We start from the raw sequence: 11,801 nt of genomic DNA on the forward strand, positions 1-11,801 counted from the left end.
TTTTTTAATTGACTATAGGCTGCCACTTCTTCCTTCTTGAAACACAAGTCATTGGGACATAGAACTTATACCATAAGCAGAAACCAGATACCCTTAGAATCAGAAGTATCTCCAACACTAATTGGATTAAAAATCATGAAGCATATTCCCAGACCGGAGCATTCAAATCAAATTAACCACCATCTTATTTTTTAAAAATAAAGAATTAGTGCCTTGTGTGTAATTATCATCACAAGTTGATGACTGGGGTAGCATGACGGGTCCTCTCACGTTACCGGAACTCAGATCCCACAAAACACCCTACGCGTTTGTTTTTTTTTTTTTTTCTTAAAGTGCTACCACTTCCTTCTCCACGAAGTCGGTGCAGCAGAAACTCCTCACTTTGCAGAGGAGGAAAGGAAAGGCCGAAGAGTGATGATAAGCCCAAGACCTCACAGTGGTTTGGCAGCAGAGCCTACGGGTAAGACCCAGCTGTCCTCACCCGTAACACTGTGTATGCTCTGGTTCCATCCCCTGTGCTTCCCTTTTGATTTGCTGATTGGCTCAGTTGCTAAGTCGTATCCGACTCCGCGAACCCGGGAACTGCAGCCTGCCAGTCTTCTCTGTCCATGGGATTTCCCAGACAAGAATACTGGAGTGGGTTGCCATTTCCGTCTCCAGGGAATCTTCCCTACCCAGGGATCAAACTTACATCTCCTGCACTGCAGGCGGATTCTTTACCCCTGAGCCTCCTGGGAAGCGTGTGCTTCCCCTTAGATCAAAGGAAGCACAGTAACCATTTCAAGCAGGAGCAAAACCATCGGGCATCCCAGGCGCTGGCTGGGGAAACCAGAGCTCCGTGGTCATCCCGCCAATATGATACAGCACGTTTCCTTTTAGTTCCTCATGACCACCCGCTCATAAAGGAGAAAAGAGAACAGAACAAAGCAAACAAGCAGAGGACTTCTGCTTCTGGTTAGCATGTAAGAGAATGTGCTTTTGTTCTTGGGGGGTAAGGACAAGAGAAATTTGGACAAAATTAAAAGTGTGTTCTATCAGGCTGCTTAAGAGCCAAGGGTTGCAAGAAACCCTTGATGAAGTGAATTCCAGAGAAAAGCAAGTCTTTCAGGAGTGAGCAGACTTCTTACCGGGCAGGCACCTGGACCCTGGCATGAGAAAATGGAGGGGGTCCTGCCAGAATTGTGGAGACTCTGGAGGACAGCAGGACTTAGCTGAGCCTGAGAGGACCCTATGGGTCAATGGATGGATAGAATCTGGAGGAGCCCCAAGTGAATTACTCAGCCACGAGTTCTCCCCACCTGTCCTCCACCAGCCTCAACTATAGTTGAGAAGGTAGCAACAGCAGCAGAAGACCTGGAAAACAGCTCCCCCCCGACCCTGCTCCCTAAGATGCTTGGGTTCTGAAGCTCAGACAGAGTTTAATCCAAAAGGAACCACGCGCCTCTGGAATCACAGCTTAACTCTGTGCTGTGTGTGCTGTGCTCAGTTGCTAAGCCAAGTCCAGCTCTTTGTGACCTCATAGAATGTAGTCCACCAGGCTCCTCTGTCCATTTGATTCTCCAGGCAAGAATACTGAAGTGGGCTGCCATTTCCTTCTCCAGGAGATCTTCCTGATCCAGGGATTGAACCTGGGATTCTGCACTGACAAGCAGATTCTTTACCACTGAGCCACCTAGGAATAGCCTAACCCCTTCTTAGCTCAAATAGCCAGGTAAGGTTGATCCAAGGAAAGAAATGAAGATCACTTGAGAGTGTTGTTTTTGTTGTTCAATCATTAAGTTGTATCCGACTCTTTGAGATCTCATAGAATGTAGCATCCCAGGCTTCCCTGTCCTTCACTTGAAAGTGTGAATAAATGCAAGTATGAAAGACAATTTTTATCAACATTTGATTTGTTTAAAAGGTGATTGGATATTTAAGGAAAAAATAATCGCAATGTGCTATGGAGTTCATAAGATATGTGGAAGTAAAGTGGATGACATTATAGCACAGAAGAAGGAAGAGGGTATGAACTCGAGGGTCCTGGTGAAGCCCTGCACTCGAAGTGGCGTAAGATTAATTCTGTGTAAAGGATATCAGTTTCAGCCTCAGAGCAGTGAGTTACACAAATAGGTTAAGCTCAGCCTTCCCACCTTTCTCTTAGAAGACTGAAGGGATGTGCTGCCTCATCCTCCTCTGTTCTCTGCCATCTCCCAGAGCTTACTCAAACTCACCTCCACTGAGTCGGTGATGCCATCCAACCATCTCATCCTCTGTTGCCCCCTTCTCCTGTCTTCAATCTTTCCCAGCAGCAGGGTCTTTTCCTATGAGTTGGCTCTTCACCTCAAGCAGCCAAAGTATTGGAGCTTCAGCTTCAGCATCAGTCCTTCCAATGAATATTCAGGGTTGATTTCCTTTAGGATTGACTTGTTTGATCTGCTTGCAGTCCAAGGACTCTCACAGTACCCCAGTTCGAAAGCATCAGTTCTTCAGCACTCAGCCTTCTTGATGGTCCAACTCTCACATCCATACATGACTACTGGAAAAACCATAGCTTTGACTAGATGGACCTTTTTCGGCAAAGTGATGCCTTTGCTCTTTAATATGCTCTCTAGGTTTGCTATAGCTTTCCTTCCAAGGAGCAAGCATCTTTTAATTTCATGGCTGCAGTCAACATCCATAGTGATTTTGGAGCCCAAGAAACCAAAATCTGTCACTGCTTCTACTTTCCACACTATTTGCCATGAAGTGATGGCACTGAATGCCTTGATCTTAGTTTTTTTAACACTGAGTTTCAAGCCTGCTTTTTCACTCTCCTCTTTCACTCTCATCAAGAGGCTCTTTAGTTCCTCTTCACTTTCTGTCATTAAAACGGTGTCCTCTGCATACCTGTTGTTGCTATTCAGCCACTAAGTTGTAACTTTGTGACTGCATGGACTGCAGCACACCAGGCCTCCCTGTCCTTCAGTATTTACCAAAGTTTGCTTAAACTCATGCCTATTGAATTGATGCTGCTTCCCTGGTGGTTCAAACAGTAAAGAATCTGCCTGCAATGCAGGAGACCTGGGTTCAATCCCTGGGTCAGCGAGTTTCCCTGGAGAAAGGAATGGCTACCCACTCCAGTATTCTTGCTTCAAGAATTCCATGGACAAAGGAGCCTGATGGGGTCACGAAGAGACTGACACAACTGCATATCTGAGGTTATTGATATTTCTCCCGGCAATCTTGATTCCAGCTTGTGATTTATTCAGCCTGGCATTTCACATGATGTACTCTGCATATAAGTTAAATAAGCAGGGTGACAATATACAGCCTTGTAATACTCCTTTCTCAATTTTGAACCAGTCAGTTTTCCATGTCCGGTTATAACTATTGCTTCTTGGCCCCCATACAGGTCTCTCAGGCGGCAGATAAGGTGGTCTGGTACTCCCATGTCTATAAGAATTTTTCAGTTTGTTGTGAGCCACACAGTCAAAGGCTTTAGCATTGTCAATGAAACAGAAGTAGTTGTTTTTCTGGAATTCCCTTGCTTTCTCCATAATCCAACAAATGTTGACAATTTGATCTCGAGTTCCTCTGCCTTTTCTAAGTCCAGCTTGTATATCTAGAAGTTCTCAGTTCCTGTACTACTAAAACCTAGCTTGAAGGATTTTGAGCATAACCACGCTAGCGCGTAAAATGAGCACAATTGTATGGTAGTTTGAACGTTCTTTGACGTTACCCTTCTTTGGGACTGGAATTCAGTTCAGTTCAGTCGCTCAGTCGTGTCCGACTCTCCGCGACCCCATGAATCACAGCACGCCAGGCCTCCCTGTCCATCACCAACTCCCGGAGTTCATTCAAACTCACCTCCATCGAGTCGGTGATGCCATCCAGCCATCTCATTCTCCGTCGTCCCCTTCTCCTCCCGCCCCCAACCTTTCCCAGCATCAGAGTCTTTTCCAGTGAGTCAACTCGTCGCATGAGGTGGCCAAAGTATTGGAGTTTCAGCTTTAGCATCAGTCCTTCCAATGAACACCCAGGACTGATCTCCTTTAGAATGGACTGGTTGGATTTCCTTGCAGTCCAAGGGACTCTCAAGAGTCTTCTCCAACACCACAGTTCAAAAGCATCAATTCTTCAGCGATCAGCTTTCTTCACAGTCCAACTCTCACATCCATACATGACCACGGGAAAAACCATAGCCTTGACTAGACGGACCTTGGTTGGCAAAGTAATGTCTCTGCTTTTTAATATATATCAAGGTTGGTCATAACTTTCCTTCCAAGGAGTAAGCGTCTTTTAATTTCATGGCTGCCATTTGGGACTGGAATTAAAAGAGCCCTTTTCCAGTCTTGTGGCTAACGCTGAGTTCTCCAAATTTGTTGACATATTGAGTACAGCTCTTTAGCAGCGGCATCTTTTAGGATTTTTAATATTAATAGCTCAACTGGAATTCTGTCACCTCCACTAGCTTTGTGCATAGTAATGCTTCCTAAGGTCCACTTGATTTCACACTCCACGATGTCTGGCTCTAGATGTGTAACCACAGCATCATGGTTATCTGGGTCATTAAGACTTTTTTGTAAAGTTCTTCTGTGTATTCTTGCTACCCATTCTTAATCTCTTCTGCTTCTGTTAGGTCTTTATGGTTTCTGTCCTTTATTGTGCCCATTCTTGCATGAAGTGTTCCCTTGGAATCTCAAATTTTCTTGAAGAGATCTCTAGTCTTTCCTGTTCTATTGTTTTCCTCCATTTCTGTGCATTGTTCGTTTAAGAAGGCCTTTTTATCTCTCCTTGCTATTCTCTGGAACTCTGCCTTCAGTTGGGCATCTTTCCCTTTCTTCCTTTCCTTTCCCTTCTCTGCTTTCCTCAGCTATTTGTAAGGCCTCCTTAGGACAACCATTTTGCCTTGTTAGATTCCTTTTTGTTTGGGATGGTTTTGGTCACTGCCTCCTGTACAATGTTATGAACCTCCATCCATAGTTCTTCAAAAAGGCCCAATCAGTTCAGTTCAGTTCAGTTGCTCAGTTGTGTCCGACTCTTTGCAACCCCATGAATCACAGCATGCCAGGCCTCCCTGTCCATCACCAACTCCTGGAGTTCACTCAAACTCATGTCCACAGAGTCGGTGATGCCATCCAGCCATCTTATCCTCTGTCATCCCCGTCTCCTCCTGCCCCCAATCCCTCCCAGCATCAGAGTCTTTTCCAATGAGTCAATTCGTTGCATGAGGTGGCCAAAGGATTGGAGTTTCAGCTTTAGCATCAGATAACCCCAATTTAGGTGGTGGTGGCTGAAGCCACTGCTGTTGCACAACTGTCATGCCCAAAGAAGAACTTCTGCAAACAATGAGAGATGGGAACTTAACAGGAAACAACTATAAAAATGTCACACGGTCCTCTGGGAAGCATCACCACGGGCCACACAAATGCCAAACGGCAAAAAAGTCTGCTTATTTTTATTTAGAGCAAAGAACTCAAGGAAAGTTGGGATCAAGTTCTACAGAACTCTTCCAGTCCTTTCTTGCATCCATGTTACTTGCTCAGAATGACCTTGATAATGAAGAGGAAAGAATAAAATGGGAGAGTTGTTAATTTCAAATGTCAGTGAAGGTTGACAATACAAGCAGGCCTCAGGGGAATCTGGTTCACTCGTGGATGACTGATTCAAGAAAGCTTCAGTTATGCCGAATCCAGCAATCTAGCAATCTCTTGCATCTCATCTGCAATGTTTGAGAAAATCTAGATGTGTACTCACCAAAAAGTTCAGGGGTTAAAAGAGAAATACCAAAGTCAGCTCATAGATGCAGAAGAGGACAGGAGAGGGCCTTTCTCTGATTCCTTCTGTTCTACTCTGATATCTGCTTCCTCAGCCCTACAAGTCTGGGAACCTCATAGAGGAAGGTGCAGTGTCTTGTTGAGAAAACCGAAAGCAAGAGAGGTAAGAGAAAGTTAACACAGAGCAGACGTCAGAGATCAAAGGACAGCAGTCTGGAACCTCTTGTGGGAGGGCATCAGGCTTGTCCCTGATTCAGGCAGCCTAGGTTCTAGGACCCTTTCGAAGGCTAAAGCCTTGAAATACTCACCATACAATTGGGATAAATTTGCCTCACAAAGATAAATGTAATGTTGTTCCAAAAGATAGAACAATGGTGCATGCAAATTTCCTTTGGGAAATTTTTTCCCAAAGCCATGCCAGCTAGTCGAGTGACCTTGCTTGGACATTGCATGTGCCTCCAGTAGTTTTGGGCTTACAGCTGGATGTGATTACCATGATGGGAGCCTAATGCTGCTGCCTCTGCTAAGTCGCTCCAGTCATGTCCAACTCTGTGCAACCCCATAGATGGCAGCCCACCAGGCTCCCCCGTCCCTGGGGATTCTCCAGGCAAGAACACTGGAGTGGGTTGCCATTTCCTTCTCCAATGCACGAAAGTGAAAAGTGAAAGTGAAGTTGCTCAGTCGTGTCCGACTCTTCGCGACCCCATGGACTGCAGCCCACCAGGCTCCTCCATCCATGGGATTTCCCAGGCAAGAGTACTGAAGTGGGGTGCCATCATGGCCCCCAAAGACATCCAGGCCCTAATCACTGGAGCTTGTGGTTATTACTTTTTATGGTAAAAAGGATTTTGGACGTGTGAGCAAGTTGAGATGGGAAGATTACCCTGGATTACCTGGGTGAACCCTAAATGTAACTCCAAGTGTCTTGACAAGACACTTAATAAGGGACATCTATAAATCTCAGAAAGAGATTCAAGAGATTTCCTACAGAAGAGGAAAAGGTGATGTGCCGACAGAAGTGGTGGGAGAGATGGAAGAAGGTCAAAAGATGCTGTGCTGTTGGCTGTGAAGATGGGGGAGCAGCCAGAGCCAAGGGATACAGATGGCTGCTAGCATCAGAAAAAGGCAAAGCAAAGACTGTCCCCTGGTGCCTCTGCTAAGGGAGTGACCCTGTGGACAGCTGGCCTTTAGCCTAGTGGCACTGGACTTTGAACTCCAGAACTGTAAGGCAACCTGCGTTATGCCACACATGGTAGTAAGTAAGTTTGTGATCATTTGTCACGTATGTTGTGAGGTAGGGGGTCTGACTTCATTTGTTTTCATATTGATATATAGTTGCTACCCTGACGGCTTAAACGGTAAAGAATCTGCCTGCAATGCGGGAGACCTGGGTTCGATTCCTGGGTCGGGAAGATCTCCTGGAAGAGGGCATGGCCACCCACTCCAGTATCCTTGCCTGGCGAATCCTCATGGATTCCATGGGGTTGCAAAGAGTCGGACACGACTTAGACACTAGGCACAGCACAGCATACAGTTGCCACAAACTGTTTGTTAAGAAGATTATTCTTTCCCCATTGAATGGCATCCTTCTTGAAAATCAATTGACCATAGATGTATTGGTTATTTTGGGGCTCTCAATTTTGTTTCATTGATCTGTATGTCTATACTTAGGCCAGTACCACACTGTCTTGATTACTGTAACTTTGTTTTAAGTGCTGAAGTCAGCAAGTTTCTCTTCTTTTTGAGATTGCTTTGCCTATTCTGGGTCCCTCAAATTTGCATAAAAATCTTGGGGTCAGTTTGTAAATTTCTGGGGTGGAAAGGCAGTTGAAATTTTGACCAGGGGTTATATTGAATCTGTAGATCACTTTAGGCAGTACAACCATCATAATATTATTTGCCAGTTCATGAACATAGGAGGTCTTTCTATTTATCTAAATCTTCTTTAATTCTTCAGTAATGTTTTGTATTTTTAAGTGTAGGTTTTGCACTACTTTGGTTTAATTCATTTAAAAGTATTTTCTTCTCTTTGATACTACTGCAAATGGAATTGTTTTCTTAATTTCAATTTCATTGTTCACTGCTAGTGTATAGAAATACAATTAATTTTATAGATTTATCTTGTATTCTGTAACTTTGCTGGACTTGTTTATTAGTTCTAATAGGCTTTTTAGTGGAATACCTGACATGATTAAGATCATGTCATCTGCAAATACAGGTAATTTTAAGTCTTCCTTTCCAACCAGGCCATGTTTTATTTTTGGTTTTGTTTATTCTTGGCCAATTTCCCTGGGTAGAACCTCTGGTGAAATGTTGATTAGAAGCAGCAAGAATGAATATCTTTGTCTTGCACTAACCTCAGGAGGAATACATCCAATCTTTCACCATTATGCTAGCTGTGGTTTCATTTTTGTTTTTAATAGATGCTCTTCATCAGATTGAAGAAGTTCCCTCTTATCTCTGGTGGTCAAGTGTTTGTTGGTTATCTTCTTTATAAAACAAAATTGGACCCAACATAGACTTGTTTGAATTTCTGGTTTTGTCAAAAATCCTAAACACTTCAGAAGGTATGATTGCAACTGAGTTCACAATAAAAACTCCAAGACAAAAATATACACAGTTCTGTGACATTTCATGTTTTAGGATGCATAGCACTGTATAAAACACTCTGAAATACTTCTGTCCAAAAACAGTTTAAGCAAAATGAAAAGTATTACTTCGCAAAAGGCTAATTCCTCCACCTGTCCCATTCCCCAGCTGAGTGGTGAGACCCTTCTGCCTGTTTACTTCCAGGTGTCAGTTAAAAGCAACACATTCATTCTCTGAACTTTCTAAGCAAACACTTAAATCTCAGTCCTACACCTGGTTTTCTTCTGAACTCAAGTTCATCTTCCTTTCACCACCTGTGAGTCTCCCTTCTGTGTCTTCTCATTCCCATATTTTTCATTTCCAGTCAAAGATAACACCTTAGGGAAGACCATGAAAAGGAGTGAAGCACATGTTCTTCCCAATGTTTCAGGGGATTTGTTTGAAGCTGCAAGCTGCAGCGATGATCCATCTCCAGGTCCCTCCTGCAGAGCAAAGGAGTCCCGATGGGGTGGCTGGGAGCCTGCTGGATTCCACAGAAGTAGGACTCTGTCCTCTGTCCAAGGGTGTGCCCCAGAGGAACACCTGAAGGGGCTCCCTCTTGCCCAGGCTTTGGGGCTCTAAGGCCTCTGGCTAGTGCCACCCGCTTTCTTGGTGTCCTCTTGTTTACAGTGTGGCTGCCTTGGCCGTGGCCAAGATGGGGGCTCCTAATCCACTCCTCAGTCCACCAAGATATCAGGCCAGAAACTCTGAATAATTGCTTCCCTGGGCTCTCTGTATTCTGATTTTCTGGGCAACTAATCATCTCCAGGAGCCTGAACAATTCAGTCATCTCAAGCCCCGGGACTTGGATTTATCCAGGAGGCAACCAGCTTCCCCTCAGAAGGATCGGGAAAGCCCCAGCTGAGGTAGGTGCGGCCCTCCTAAGTTGCACACCCCCCCCCCTCCCCCGAACTCATGGAGCACAACTGGCTCCCAGGAGTTGAGTGAGGAGTCTTTGCTCAATTTAATCTTGTTATTGTGGACTTTTGTTCCTGAACAGGCTCCTGCAAGTAAGAGCTCTCATTACATCTGGCATCCCTCCCAAGGTCATGCTCGGAAGATTTCCTCTGAATGCGAGGAGATATACCTTCTTCTGGATACAGATCCATAGACATCCTGTGAGTAGCCATTCCCATCTCTCTCTGAGCATGTGACTGGAACAGATCAATTAGCAAAATTTCAATCTCTAGGGACAGTGACTGCTTCAGGGATGAACTCGTCCCATGAGAGTAACTCCTGGTACTTCTTCAGCAGTTGACAGGCTGAGATGTGTTCTTTTCTCCTCAGCATCTAACCTGAAAGACTTTAGATTCCAGAGCTGCTGACCAGCCTCTTGATCCACAAAAACATGATCCAAGAATAAAGTCCACAAGAATCAGAACAGAGCTAAGGGACACAGTTCGACATTTTATGAGCCCCTGGATCTAACAAGGCCATACATATTCTTTTTGCCTAAGCCAACTTGGGTTAGATTTTTCTATCATTTGCATCCAAAAGATTCCTAGAGGACACAAACCCCATACCCAGAGATGTGCAGAAGGCCCAGGCCCTGCTCCTCTCGTTCTCCTCTACCAGGTAAGTCTTCCTTCTCCACGGTTTAAATCTGCCCCATCCTTTGCAGGGATGCTGAAGCTGAAGCTCCAATACTCTGGCCACCTGATGTGAAGAGCCGACTTATTGGAAAAGATACTGACACAGGGAAGGATTAAAGGCAGGAAGAGAAGGGGGTGACAAAAGATGAGATGGGTGGATGGCATCACCGACTCAATGGACATGACTTTGAGCAAACTCTGGGAGATAACGAAGGACAGGGAAGCCTGGCTTGCTGAAGTTCAGGGGTTCGCAAAGAGTCAGATATGACTTAGTGACTGAACGACATCCTTTGGAGTACTGCTCAGAAGTTATCTGGAGTGTCCCAAGACTAATGCTCTTACTAACTGTTTCTTTCTTGTGGCATAATAAAAGAACTATATTTGGTCTCTCCCCCCAGTTCCTGACACAGAGCTCCTAAATCCCTGGCTATTTCCTGAATGATAGGGATATTCAGAGCATCTTTTGTTCTAACATCTGGTCTCTGATCCCGGTTCCTGACTCAGAGCACCTAAATCTCTTGGCCGTTCCTGGCTGATAAGAGTTTCTTCTGTTCTTTTGAGGCAACGCTTGGTGGGATCCTGGATAACTTTCGGGTGGGGGCGGGTGACCAAAGACCAAGCTATGTTTAGCTTCTTGGAGTTTTCAGCCCTACCCTTCACCCTCCAGGGAGAGGAAAAGAGAGGAGCTGAAGACTGAGTTAATAATTGATCATGCCTATGTGATGAAGTCTCCTTAAAAATTCCTAAACTGTGGGGTGCCAAGAGTTTTCAGGTTGGTGAACACACCCACAAGCTAGGAGGGTGGTGTGCCCCATTTCCATGGGGACAGAAGCCCTTGTGCTTGGGACCTTCCACACTTTGGCATATGTACTTCTTCATCTGATCGTTCATCTGCATCCCTTATAATACACTCTGAAATGAGCATTTCCCAGAGTTTTGAGAACCATTTCAGCAAATTATCGCACCCTAGAGGCAGGGATCATGAGAATCCCAGTTTACAGCCAGTCAGAAGCACAGATGACAGCTTAGAACTTGAGACTGGTAACTGAAGAGGGGTCGGTCTTGTGCGGCTGAGTCTTTAACCTGAGGGGTCTGCACTAACTCTGGCTTGTTAGTGTCCGAAGTGTAGGATACCCAGCTGCAGTCTGCAGAGTTGGAGAATTGGTTGGTATGGGGGAACTCTCTACATACTTCTCAGAAGTGTTGTGAGTAGAGGCAACAGGGGTTTCTCTTTACTTTTCCAAACAGGCGTGAATACAACCTCTAACTCTGCGTCTAACACATCCTTTAGAGCTCTCCTTAGAGACTCTTCAGATTTTCTTGGCTCCAAACCTCCTAAGCTTCTTATGGGTAGGAACCAGGGCTTATCTGTCTTGTATCTGCAGCCCCATGGCCCAACTCCCATCCCTAGTAGCTCCTTCTGAGGACCTCTGGGATCTACAAGGCCAGAAGTCATAACATAGGGTCCACCAGGAAGGGATGAGGGGTGGCTAATAAGCAAGACTTCTGCAATTTACTTCCATATGATTATTTGAGTCTTTTACGACTGTCTTAAAATATTTCTTTTGCAAAGAAAACCCTCAATGGAATAACTGAGAAGGGGCAGTGGATTGGCCAGCATTTCTGCACAGGATTCTGAAGCCCCTTGAACCCACGTCTCTTGTGGGAATCTCACACTCGCTGCTTCAAGCAGAGACCTAAGCACCAAGCCAGGGCATTGACTTTGTGTGGGAAGAACCAATCTATCACCAAGATGCAGTCATGGACAAACTGTTTCACAGAGCATTTTATCCCCTAGAAAATCTTCAGCCCCGCCATCCTGGGTGCTGCCCAGACTCTTCAA

At 45.1% G+C, this 11,801-nt stretch overlaps 1 long non-coding RNA gene across 2 annotated transcripts; it reads left to right on the top strand.

The window, feature by feature from the left end:
• Positions 1-366: 366 nt before the first annotated feature.
• LOC148776041 (uncharacterized) lies at positions 367-10,344 on the top strand. Of its 2 annotated transcripts, none has more exons than XR_016038835.1 (4): positions 367-460; positions 9,136-9,232; positions 9,367-9,484; positions 9,988-10,344. It is a non-coding gene; the product is annotated as an uncharacterized LOC148776041 (long non-coding RNA). The 2 variants fall into 2 exon arrangements; XR_016038834.1 differs by lacking the exon at positions 367-460 and adding an exon at positions 1,601-1,711.
• The last annotated feature ends 1,457 nt before the right edge of the window (positions 10,345-11,801 follow it).

The sequence above is a fragment of the Moschus berezovskii genome, chromosome 12, assembly GCF_049115385.1.
Source record: "Moschus berezovskii isolate FMDL1 chromosome 12, NW_MosBer_1.0, whole genome shotgun sequence".
Taxonomy (NCBI): domain Eukaryota; kingdom Metazoa; phylum Chordata; class Mammalia; order Artiodactyla; family Moschidae; genus Moschus; species Moschus berezovskii.